At 35.7% G+C, this 12,742-nt stretch overlaps 1 protein-coding gene across 4 annotated transcripts in view; it reads left to right on the plus strand.

Moving 5' to 3' along the window:
- DPYD (dihydropyrimidine dehydrogenase) overlaps positions 1-12,742 on the plus strand; it is a 791,077-nt gene that overhangs the window by 294,618 nt on the left and 483,717 nt on the right. The window lies entirely within an intron of this gene.

A 12,742-nucleotide genomic window follows, 5' to 3' on the forward strand; every position in this document is an offset into this window, starting at 1 on the left:
ATTTATGTTTTTGAAAATGCACAATGCTTGCAATTTCTTTTTTCCAGAACTTATATAATAGATAAGAAAAGACAGTACGGGAAGAAGCAACTAAATATATGTGCACAAAATAACAATTAATATTGAGTACAATACAGTAATTTTGTTTAGTGTCTGAGTCATGGGCAGTAGACAACAGAAGGTAATAGAATAGTATTTTTAATTTAGTACACATACATTTATTTTATGATAATGGCATTATCAAGAGGAGAGTCATGAGCATTTATTAAATGTTTACATATATATTATATATAATGTCTTCTTAAATCATTATAGCAATCCTGAGAATAGACAGTCTTATCCTTATATTATAAATGAGGAAAAGAAGATTAAATTATTTTAAAACTTTCTTTGAGCCACACAATTAAATGCAGAAAGCTGGTCCATAGCAACCCAGTATCCATATCTTTCAGCCTCATCCACTGCCTGCAGATAAGATTTGCCTTACTACATTGGCAATTGAATAGCATAATCCAAGAGCTATTCTCTGGAGAAAAATATGTGCTTAACCCTTCAAAAGTATATATTGAATCCGTTATAATATCATCTCCCAAAATGAAGGTTATCCCTCACACAGTATCAAGAGCTTTATACTTAATTCTTGAATTTTTCAGCTGCTTAGCCCATGTCATCAATAATAAAGATTTGGTAAACAAATGGATGGTCTTCTATTAGAAAGCAGCTTCTCCCAGATGATTTAGCAATCTGCAGCAAGTACTCACACATGCAAAAACACTCCTGTCTTACTCTGTCACACATAACTTTCTAGGACATAGTTCTCAATGAAAGGAAAGTGGGAGTTTAATTTAAAGGGACATGGTGATGTACCATGTTTATGTTCTTCTCTTCCTCAAATCCCACTGCACTAGGGTGGGGGTCAGGAGAAAGTGTGTGCATTTGGAAAAAGGTTACCCATGAAATACTTATCTCTTAACTCTGCCTTCAACATGAAAACCACTGTTCTAGATGTTTAGAGCAAGGAAGAAAGCAAGCAGCCCCTTTTCTGGAACACCGTAAGTATTTAGTGTTACGTATTAGTGCTTAGAGTGAATACCAAGGGCTCGTGAGGCAAGTTCAGAGAGATGATGCTAGGCACTGAAAAATTGCTGTTTAGATAGAATGCATTCCAAATATAGAGGACTCTGTTAGCAAAGCTGCTTGCCTTTTCTGTGCTATACCATGCTTTCAAGTCAGTTTTTAATTATAGAATTTCACACACTCCATCAGTGAGGTTAGTATTTCCTTGAGATAATGTAGTAGAATATAGGAAAGAAATATGTGCCAAAGAAATGAAAAAAAAAAAAAAAAAAGAATGCAAGCATAGTGGACATCATCTTTCCTAAAATTTGTTTTAGCTGTCTGGCCAACACCGTTTATTGAACCAAGTCTTAGCTACTCTTTTGTTGGCTTCAAACAGACGCCTACTTCTCTATTTTCTCTTTCCACTTTTTTCTTCTTTTTTTTTTTCCTTTCTCCTCCTCCCTATGCCTCCTCTACTTTTTATTTATTTTTTTTTTTTGTCTGTAAACAAAAAGCAAATCCTCACTTGGTCTCCGGCACAGGCAAAGCCCTTTAGCCCTTTGTGTTGTTTTCTGTATCCTTGCCAACGTTAGGACATTTTGTATTGCTAGGAAGGAACAAACATTCTTCCTTTCCTTTACCTTCTTAGGTTTGTGACTGGAGACCTATAAGTTAAATTGACAAAAGACAGATTCATGAGAGAAAAAAGGTATATTTGCAAATACATAGGAGCCAGCAAAAGAAGCAGCTAGTTCAATAAATAGCTATAGTTAGAAGCTTATATTCCTAACTAAATGGGGAAGAAAGGAGTAGAAGAGAAAAGGGATCAATGGGAAAAATAAGTAGATCTCTTTAGGAAAGAAATGGGATTTTAGGAGAATAAGCCAGAGATAATGAAGTTTGTAATAATGTTTGTTTTTGCAAGTATGGTGATCTTTCTGATTTATTTATGGCCATGAGGGGAATTTTTGGTAGTTTTACTCTCTCTATTTTTTTTTTTTTTTTCCTGGCTGTAGAAGCCACTCCAAAGATAGAACTTATGGCAGCCTGATTTCCCAGAAGTTTCTGCTTTTAATCAGCAAGGGATAACTCTGAGAGGATTTCTTTCTTTATCTGCTGAATCTCAAATGTCATTAGCTCAAAATAATCTTTATATAACTTTGGGTTTCAAAAGGGTCTTCACAGTCTGAATGGTTCTCCTTGGCATTTTACAGTGTGCCAAGTTGTCTATTCATACACCTGGGATTTCTTACTGACTTTGAGTAGGTTTGTCAAGAGAATTCACAGGATGGGCAATGCCCTCACCAAGAGGAGTTCTCATGTCTGGTGTAAGGTTAACAAGAATCTGAAAATTCCACTTGTTACAGACACCAAAGATTTCAAACTTTTTTGGGGAGTCATTGAAGTCCTTTGAGTAAAAGTTAACATTTGGAAAACAATGGTTATTTATCTAAGAGCAGAGGAAGAGTTGTATGAGAAGAAGCAGAACTTTGCTGTTGATGATAATAATAATGATAAAAATGATAATTTATATATTATGTCTTCACTTATCCGTGTCCACTTTCATATAAAAATAATTAATAAGTAATTAATCTGTAAGTAATCCTAAATGTATTATTGTCAAGCATCAAGAACTTTAAATAAGTTATTCCTAAATTCTCACAGAGTTTTATTTGATGTAGAGTTTTTTTTAATCTATATTTTACTAATAGAGAACATGAAATGAGAAAGGTCAAGGGACTTACCTAATATCACACAACCATAGTTGGTAGAACCGAGATTCAGCTCATGTACGCGTAACTATAATCCATCACAGAGGTGAGGGATGGAGACCTGAAAAAGAGGAGAGCCCATAAGAATGGAAAGGCAAATGGAAAGAAAGGATGAAAGGGGTCAATATTATGACTTGATTGATTGATACTATTACTTTTATATTATTAATATTATATGTATATTATATTGATATTATTACTTTGATGATTGGCTTAGCAACTACCTAGTGCTTGGAGTAAGGAGGTGGGAATAAGATAAGAATGATGCTAAAGGAGCCTGGCTGTTTTTTTGACAGAAACTGAGGTAGTCAGAAGAGAATCTAGTTTATGGGAGTTGTGACAATTTCAACTTTAGGCATGTTGAATAGATTTAATGCTAATGCCAGTATTTTTCTTTTTAAATTCTTTGATGTTTGTTTGTTTGTTTGTTTGTTTATTTATTTATTTATTTATTTATTTATTTATTTATTTATTTATGAGAGAGAGAGCATGCATACCCATACACGTGCAAGCTGGGGATGAGCATAGGGAGAATCCTTTTTTTTTTATTTTTTATTTTTTTTATTTTATTTATTTATTCATGAGAGGCACACAGAGAGAGAGAGAGGCAGAGACACAGGCAGAGGGAAAAGGAGGCTCCATGCAGGGACCCCGATGTGGGACTTGATCCCGGCACCCCAGGATCACACCCTGCACTAAAGGCAGATAGATCCCCAACCGCTGAGCCATCCAGGCATCCCCATAGGGAGAATCCTGAGCAGGCCCCATGCTCAGCATAGAGCCTGCCAGAGGTCTTGATCTCATGACCGTGAGATCATGACCTGAGCCAAAGTAAATAGTCAGATGCTTAACCAAATGAGCCACTCAGGGTTCTCCTTTGACAGTTATTTTTAAATATATTCTATTATACAATATAGAATATATTGCTCTGAGGCTTCATATTTCTTGTCCTTGAGGAATTCCAAGCTAATTGATTAAGAAACACATCCATGTATTTAATAACTGGAGAGAGATAACTTCAAGGCAATTTGGAAGCAGATCCATTCCTTGGGCAGGGGCTACCCTGGTGGTCTTAAACTGTGGTTCACACATAAGCCCATGGAGGTGGAGCTGAAGAAGTAAGTAGTATAACTGCTTCGCACACCAACAACTGCACTCTGGCTATCCCTAGCACCTGGTGTGCAGACTTGTCATTGTAGGGATGGAATGAGGAAGATGTTGCAGGCCCAAGAAGCAGTCTTGGGCCTTTGGGGAAAGGAATTTCAGACTTCTAAATGGGAGGAGAGGAGGTTTAGATTCCAGGTAAGCCATAGCTAATAAACTCCAGGGAACTCCTCACCCTGTGGAATAGAGCCACATTGCTACAGCAATGTCTTCTGAAGTCTATGCCTTTTGAAGTCTAGAGCAAGGGGCCCAGGTAGTCTGGGCCTAAAGGCAGTGCCATTGTATCTAGCCTCTCTCTTCAAAGCTTTGCTCTCCTCAACAGCATCTCTTCTGGGGCTTTGTGCCTCTTCACGTTTTTGAACACTCCCATCTAAGTAAACAGAGCATGGACTGAACACATTCTTTCTCCCTGGTTATTTGCATTTTAAGCCCTTTATCTCTAGCTATAGATCGAAAGGCTTTGTCTCCAGTTAAAGGAATTTCAGGCAATTGCAATGAGATGGAGGAGATTAGATTTGGTCCTAAGGGGCTTCTCTTTGTCCCTAAAAATCCTCCTATTGTCAGTTCTACTACAACCAGACATGAATAGGCTTTGTTCTGACACTATTCTATAAGCCTTGTGGAAACACGTGTGTCCACTTTGGCCTCTAGTATTAAATACTGCAAAATGCTTACTATTCTTTTTTGCAAATTGGGCTTTTTAGACTCTCCATTTTAGTTTTGGTATCTTTCCTATCTTCTACCTGCTTGCTCATGTTTGTTTGTTTGTTGTTTTCCTTTTTGTCTTCTGCCTGATGGGGTATTTCAGTATCCTAACCAATGATCTCTTTGGCATATTCACAGCAAGAGTTATCTTTTACTTATTTTTTATTTTATTGATTATATTGTATTTCCATTATCTTGTGTCATTTTCCCCCAAATCTGTTGTTTCCAAGTTCCCTCTTTTTATGTCATCAGTCAGTGGTTTAAGAAAAGTCTGTGTATCATTTTGAGCATCTTAGACCTACTTAGTATAATGTTTTCATTAAAATTTTAAGAATTATTTTTTGTGAATTCTTGTCTCATATATTGATTTACTTGGTTTCCTCTCATAGCTTTAGAACCCTTTGCATGCTTTAAGGTTTTTCTCAGATTCATTTTAAGTAGGATTCAAAAAAATTATCTTGGTCTTACTTTCCTCTTTCTCCTCATCTGTACTCTCCCCTCTCTATCTAGTTGCTTTGCAGTTTCCTCACCTGTTCCTCTAGGACTCTAGTCTTAAGTCTTTGGGATCAGAATATGTCACTCAAAAATATGACACTTTGGCTTAAGAATTATTTTGAATTGAAAACAATTGAGAATCATAGTTGCAGGGAGTTCTGTTCTGTCCCTTTATCTGGCAAATAACAGCATAAATTTCCCTTTGTGAAGGTGCTTCTCCTGTCTCCCACCACCCTAAGGAGGAAGCACAACACTTATCACCAGAGAAGGGATTCAACACATAAAAAGACCTTAATAAAATGACCTTTATCTTTCTTTATTTTCCCCATAATGTTTTCTAGTCACTTTTCCATAATTTATCCTCCCCTGAAGACAAAACCCCCTTTCCCTTTATCAAAAGAGTATGTAAGCCCCAAGTCTAACTGCTTCCTTGGGTTTCACTTCTTTATCTGTGAACTCCTGTGCATGTAAACATTAATAAAAATTTTATGACTTTTTTTCTTGTTAATTCATCTTCTGTTAGTTTAATTCACAGTCCCTTAATTACTGAACCTAAGAGGTTAGAAGAAAAGCCTTTCCTCCTTAACATCTTACTATGTTTGAGGCTTCTTCCCCTAATGATCTAATGCCCATTGTGGCTGATGTCTTGGTTTGATCAACAGTAAAGAGCCTTGTCTATGCCTAACCATCTTCACTAGGCCTACATTTTAAACTGTCACGGTGCCTGTCAGGGGGTTGGCAATGGATTTGGGCACTTGTTCCTAGCAGGCTAGGCCTACTCTAGACTCAGGCTTTCAGTAGTAGATCCCTCATCTTACTTTTAGTCCCCTTTACTCTATGTGCGATTTAATATTGCTTGCTGTTTTGCATTTCTGCTTCATTTTCTGGTCCAAGATGATCTTGTCTTACGGTTGACACAAAATATTTTCTTGTTTTTTTTTTTTTAATGCAATTTATTGTTGATATAGCCCATGTTTGACCTCACATTTTAGTTTTACCTTTCAGATCTCTCAACTATTATTATTATTATTATTATTTAATTTTTATTTATTTACTTATTTTGTGGATGCTCCTGTTCAAAAGCATGTAATTAGCAAGGAAACCAAAGAAATCTGTGTGGCTTGAGCAAATCTGATAGTGTTAAAAAAGCATACCTGCCACTTTGTATTAGAATTACTTATTTTTCTAAAATCTGAAAGAAGCCAGGGACATTTTTCTTGGTAATGTGCACATTATCTGTGTCCTTAGGCTTTAAAGACCAAACTAAGATTAACCAACAGTAGCAAAAATGTTGACTTCTCTGAAATCATTTTGTACATTTTACACTAAAAAAAAAAAAAAAAAAAGCCCATCCTCAAGCCTCCTTATGGAGCTTATACAAATAAGAGTAAAGACACCTATATGTATAAGAAAAATACTGGAACTATTGTTTTGACTAAGGACAGTGAGTAGCCATTTTAGTAAAGACCACACCACCTAACATTTTTACCGGTTGAACTTGTAAACTCTTAAGTAGGATTGGAACCATTATTTGGTTTAAAAGTTTTTCAGTGAGAGCCAAGCGTGAATGATAAATCACAATAGATAGATGTGACTATTATTCCAAGAGAGATTTTTTTCCCGATTATTTTGTGTCTTAAAATATTTTGTTAATCTCATTCATGTCTAGCTTTTTAGCAGGTTTGGCAGTATATCTGTGTATCTATAGTAGTATGACTAATTATCTCTACATGCATTTATTGTTAAATAAACCTCACAGGAGACAGCAAGATTGTTTACTTAAGCAGTGTAATACTAAGGATGGTAGATAGCTCTAGAACACAGGATTACTTTGCCAGAATGGCACTATTTATTAAGCTATGATAACGCTAATGTTCCCCTTTGATGTATAGCATGTGTGACTTCAGCTGAACTTGTAGAGAGCCTTAAGGATGTTTCATTGAACATTTAGTATGGCAGCCAGCCAGGATACATTTAGCCTAAGCCCAGATGACGGGCTGGTAATGAGGTAGTGATTGATGACCACAGCTTCCTTATGAAAACCTGCTTGATATGCTGGGGGGGAAATGCATTGCCAGCTCTTTTCATTCCCTCCCTGTTATATTAGTTATTTTTACTGTGGAAGAAGTAACATGGGCTTGTGCTTACACACTCTTGGTGTTACTTTTAGGTTACAATTGAGTGGCAGTATGAAAATTTAGAAGTCCGTCCCTGTGGCTATATTTATGTATAATTCAAATCTCATTATCAAAGGGGTCTTTAAAAATCATTTTTAAAAACTGTAACTGTGTTATCCATAAAATGCTCTAATACTCTTATTTTGCATCTTTTTAGTGTTATAGTTTTTTCTGAATCTTTTATCCTCTGTGTTACAAAGATCTTGTCACAAATTTATCTTCCTATGCTCATGACCTTAAAGAGCATACATTTGTCCAAAACTGCAAAATATATTTCAAGAAAATCCTATTTTCAAATCCTTTTGGCTTTTAGTGGTATATGTGTCTGTGTGTCCTTTTCCTTGAATAAACATAGAAATATTATTAATCTGTATCTACTTTCATTCATGAAACTCTTTTGGCTTAGTTCTTAATAGAATTCTCTGTAGTTCTGAATAGAATTCTCTGTAGAAGCACCTTTTTTTTTTTTTTTTGTCCATCTCTTTATTGCTTTATGCATTTGCTCTCTTACTCTTTGTCAACATAAATCATTTCTCAGATTGGTTTCACATAAGCGCTTATGATTACAAAATGCCACTTGCTAAAATGACCACTTTGGTTGCCTACTGACCTGGGACAAGGTGGAGCAAAGCCCAAGACTGACATTTCACCCTTAATAAATCTTGCTTGTTGAAATGCCAGCAACAAATAGGGTTTGTTGAGATTGACAAGAAAAAATAAACTATGCTTTGAGCTGGTTTGATTGTGGCTGGCTAGGCTTTCAATTTTGCTGGTCAGAAGAGGATTTGTGCCCTCTTGTGCCTTGCAGCCATTTCTCTTCCGGGCTTAGGGAGACTAGAAGAATGTCCCAAACTCCCTGATCCCAATCCTATTCATTGCAGTGGCTCACACATTGAGAGTTTGAAGCAACTGGGAATTTCTTCTGGAATCACCATTACCTCCATTAGGTGTTGTATCAGCCAAATGAGAATTGGTAAGCTACTCTCAGAGGTCTGTTATATACTTAATTTTTTGATGCTGTGTCAGCTACCTCTATTTATTCAATTATTTCAGTTATTAGAGAAACTAGAATGAAACATACTGAAACAACAGGAGTATTAGTGTCCCATTGAGGTTGAGCTTATCTCTTGAAGCTTTTGACAATACTCCTTATTTTCAGGCTTTGTAAAGGTCAGGAAGTTGTATTACCACTGTGATTCTTTGCTGCCATCAAAAAAATAGTAGCAAAATCAGTGTTGTACCAAAGTGGAAGGCTTATGCCTTCCTATTATGGAACTTATCTTTTATTAATAAGTTGCTTACCACTATTACCACCAAACCATACTTTCTTACAGGAGATAAAGAAACTTGTTATTTACTGGGGAAAGTTTCTGGTAGCAAAAACTTGACCTGAAATGAATTATTTACAAGTTTAGAAGAAAGACTTGCTAAGTCAATGCTACAGCTGAGAAATAAGCCAACACTTTCTCCAAAACAGCTTGAAGCTGACAAAACACTAAGCTCCAAGGTCCTAGAGAAGCAGCAGTTCAGGGTCTTGTTAGCTTCAAGCTACAGGAGAGACAATACTGGCAGAGTGCTCAGAGGAAGGAATGAATCCCCCAAGAGGAGGATATGAAGGGAGCTAGAAATAGAATGACGGAGAAGTCATGGAGAAATAGAGCAACACCAAATTAGACATGTAAGAGATGGTGAGGCATATAAAGTATTTGAAGGAATTTGAGAAGTAAACAACAAAACAACCAAAGTAAATGGTTAAAGAGGGAAAATGAAAAATGAAATAAAACAAGATTTGGAAAATCTGAGAACAAAATATATATTTTTAAATGTTAAATAAGTATAAGACCATTACATTTGTTTTACATTTATAGCATATTTATCTAGTTTTATTCAATTTTCACAGCCCTGGGGTAGAGATTTTATTATCCCCATTTTACAGGCGAATAAAAATTTAAAAGATTTGTATAAATCATAATGTCTAGATCTTAATTCTATAACCATTCATGGACTTGCTGAATATATTGATCTAGGACAAGGATTGCTAATATTTTAAATAAATTTTTGTCTTTTAAAGGGAATGGAACACTATTTTAAATAGGATTATCAGAAATGGCCTCTTTGAGGAAAGTCATTTGAGTAATTGAATTATGTGAGGGTGTCAGTCATTCTTGCTTTACTACATTTGATAAAATATAGCTGTATCAGACTGAAATATAGGGACAGGATGTGAGATGACATTGGAAAGGCAGGATGTCCCCAGAGAACTAAGGCTTCTTTGAGCACCCTTTAAACTATGAATAATGCCCTCTCCATGCCCCAGTTTCCTGACCTCTGGGTGGGATAGCTCTGAGGCATGGGTCCTACATTGGCTCCCAGAATCCCTTGCAGGACTGAGCTCATTACTCATAGTATTAACTTGCTTCTAAATACTTTTGTTTGCTTTCTTCCCTTCCCTGTCTCACCTCCTCATTTCCAAACTGGTGTTTCCTGGAATCTTCTCTCAAGTAGACCACTTGCAATCAGTTTCTTGTCTCAGGCTCTGATTCTAGGAGGACCCAAACTAAGACAGTGATAGCAATTTAACTCATAAGAAATTGGGGAAACCAGTGGGTAATTCAGAGGTGGGGCTGATAGCATTTATTGCTAGATTAGTTATGGAGTGGGAGGAAAACAGAACATCAAATGTATCAATGATTTGCACTTTTTTAAAAAAGAAAACCACTAATTTAAAAGGAGCAATAACTGTATCTATGTGTGTGAGAGCTTACTAATCACCACTCTTATCCTATTATTAGGATTGGATTATCCTATCCTAATCACCTATCTTATCCACGTGATAAGTCCAGTGAGTTATGTCTATATACACATCATCATGATTACCAGTTCATTCTAGGTCCTTCAGTTAGCATGTAGAGGCTGGAATTTGAACCCAGGTGTCTAGATTCAAAGTCTGAGCACATAACCACTGTGCTCTTTTGCATAGACAGTACCTGAGCCATAAAACAGCACAGCCGTGCATTAGGATTTACTAGGTCTATTTGCATAATGAAATGATAGTTCTGAATTTTTCTTCTTTCTAAGCTTCCTCCCCACCCACATAAAGCTTTTTGTAAGTCTAAGTAGGATTTGGCTATCATTTCACAAATCATGGCCCTTCTCATCTCATAAAAATTATGAAGAACTATTATTATTATTATTGTTATTATTGGCAAGATTTCTAAGTGGTACTGCATTTCCTATAATTAACTGTTATTTGATACAATTGTTTGAGAATATTGCTATGTGCTTGATTACAGGACCTAAAACAGCAGGCAAAACATATATGATGCCAAAGGCATTTTCTCTTATTACTTGCTGATTTTCAAATGACAATTTATTAATGTCTGAGAATATTTTCTCTTTGGCATGCACAATGAGAATCACTGTGCATACTGGCTGATAAGTAGGGATGGAATATGTATTACTCAACGTTTTAGTTGCTTTAAACCAGCATATAGAGAGAGGAGTGATGAGTACACACAGGGAGAAAACTAAAATAGAGTATGGAAATAGGTTCTTAAAGCAAAAGCCCTCCTGGACCTAGAATGTAGATGTAAGATACTAGATTTAAGGGGCAATAGGATGGGTAAGCCCAGGAAATAAGAACTAATGACTCTTTGGTCCATGAAATTGACCAAGGTTTCAAGACTTTTTCTTTCCTTTTCTTTTCCTTCTACATCCAGGCAGTTTTCATATCCATAGGCAGAAGGGTTTACTTCTAAATGTCTCTGAAATGGGTCTCTTAATTTTTATTCCTTGCTCCAGGCGTATGTCTCTTAGATGCTAGATAGTTACAACTCCATTTGCAAAAAGATTTCTCAGGATGGCATTCAAAATCTTTAGCATGGCTCAAAAGGGTCTTTATAATTTTGTCTTCTTGAATCTAATAGTATTATAATTATAATAATATATTTTATTTGTACCTGTTATTTACACTGTGTATTTATGCATAAAGTATATTTTTATAATAAAATGCTATTCGCAATGAAATGTCAGATGATAATCTGTTGATAATGTTCAATCCTCCCAGGTCATCCAAGATGGACAAATGTTCAAAGTAGTGTAGAGAATGATTATGAGTGTTATTTAGAGCAGGATTTTCTATCAAAGGTGAGGTAGGCTTTGAGGGAACTTACAAAGTTGCTGGCCCTGTAGCAGATAAAAGCATAAATGGGCATGATAGAGGCACATAAGTCCAGTGTTATAACTAGGAAGACAAAAGGAGCATAAATTCTTTGGTACCTAGAAACAAGAAATTGAAGAGCAGGAGGTGATTTGGAGAAAATAAACTGAAACAGTGTGAGTTACCACAGGCTGGATCCTCATACTCTCAGTTTATATTAGAACAAGGGGTAATTAGGCAGGTAACAGCAATTGACTTACTTAGAAGAGATAATTGAACACTGTGTTTCTGGAAGTGATATTTATTAAATTATTGTTAACGTTTACATATAAAAGCATCACTGATCATGAAAGGATTGTGAATTAAATTATGTAGTCTTAATCCAAATCCTGGATCTGCCACTTCTTAAGATGTTTTACCTTGAAGCTCCATTTGAGCTCCAGTTTGCCCCTAAATAAACCAAAAACAATAATATACTTTACCAACGTGATGTGGGAATTGAGTATTAAGTCATCTAGAAAGATACCTGGCACAAAAAATGAATCTCAAGAATTCTGGTCCCCCTTCAGTCTCTTCCCTTTCTGTCTTTTCTTTTTGACAATTGTCAAGCTAATGCAGAAGGAGAATACGCTTTGACCTCTTCCACATGTATAGTTAGGCAAAGACTAACAAGTGATATAAATTTAACATTGTTTTAGAAGGCTATTGTTTATGTTGGGAAATCTGTACCTCACATTTAGAAACTGTAGACTGAAGTAGAAATATGAGAGAGAATAGAGCCCATTTTCAGTTAGGCAAAGAGTCTTGTAGGAGCTTGTCAATCTAATTTGTTTGTTTTCCTGCCTTTTGGAGTAACCAATTGTAGGCATTGGTTGTAGTCACTTCTAAATTAAATTGAGATTAAAATCATCTTAAACTAAAGTACTTGAAGTAGCTGGATATTTGCATGAGTTTTCCCATTACTTTAAAAATTGTTTTCTCAATAAAGTTATGTTGGTATCATTGACATTTAAAAATAATTACAACTTTTACTAGAGCTTAAAACGTGTTTTTCCATTGATTTGTTTCAACAGATATTAATGAAGCACTGACAAATGCAAGAGACTCTGGGCTTGGCACTATGGGAAATATGAATTCATTTATTTAACAGATATTTATATATTTTCTGCTATGTTTCAGGATCACAGATAGAGTGATGAATGAGAAGTGGT

The sequence above is a fragment of the Canis lupus genome, chromosome 6, assembly GCF_011100685.1.
Source record: "Canis lupus familiaris isolate Mischka breed German Shepherd chromosome 6, alternate assembly UU_Cfam_GSD_1.0, whole genome shotgun sequence".
Lineage (NCBI taxonomy): Eukaryota > Metazoa > Chordata > Mammalia > Carnivora > Canidae > Canis > Canis lupus.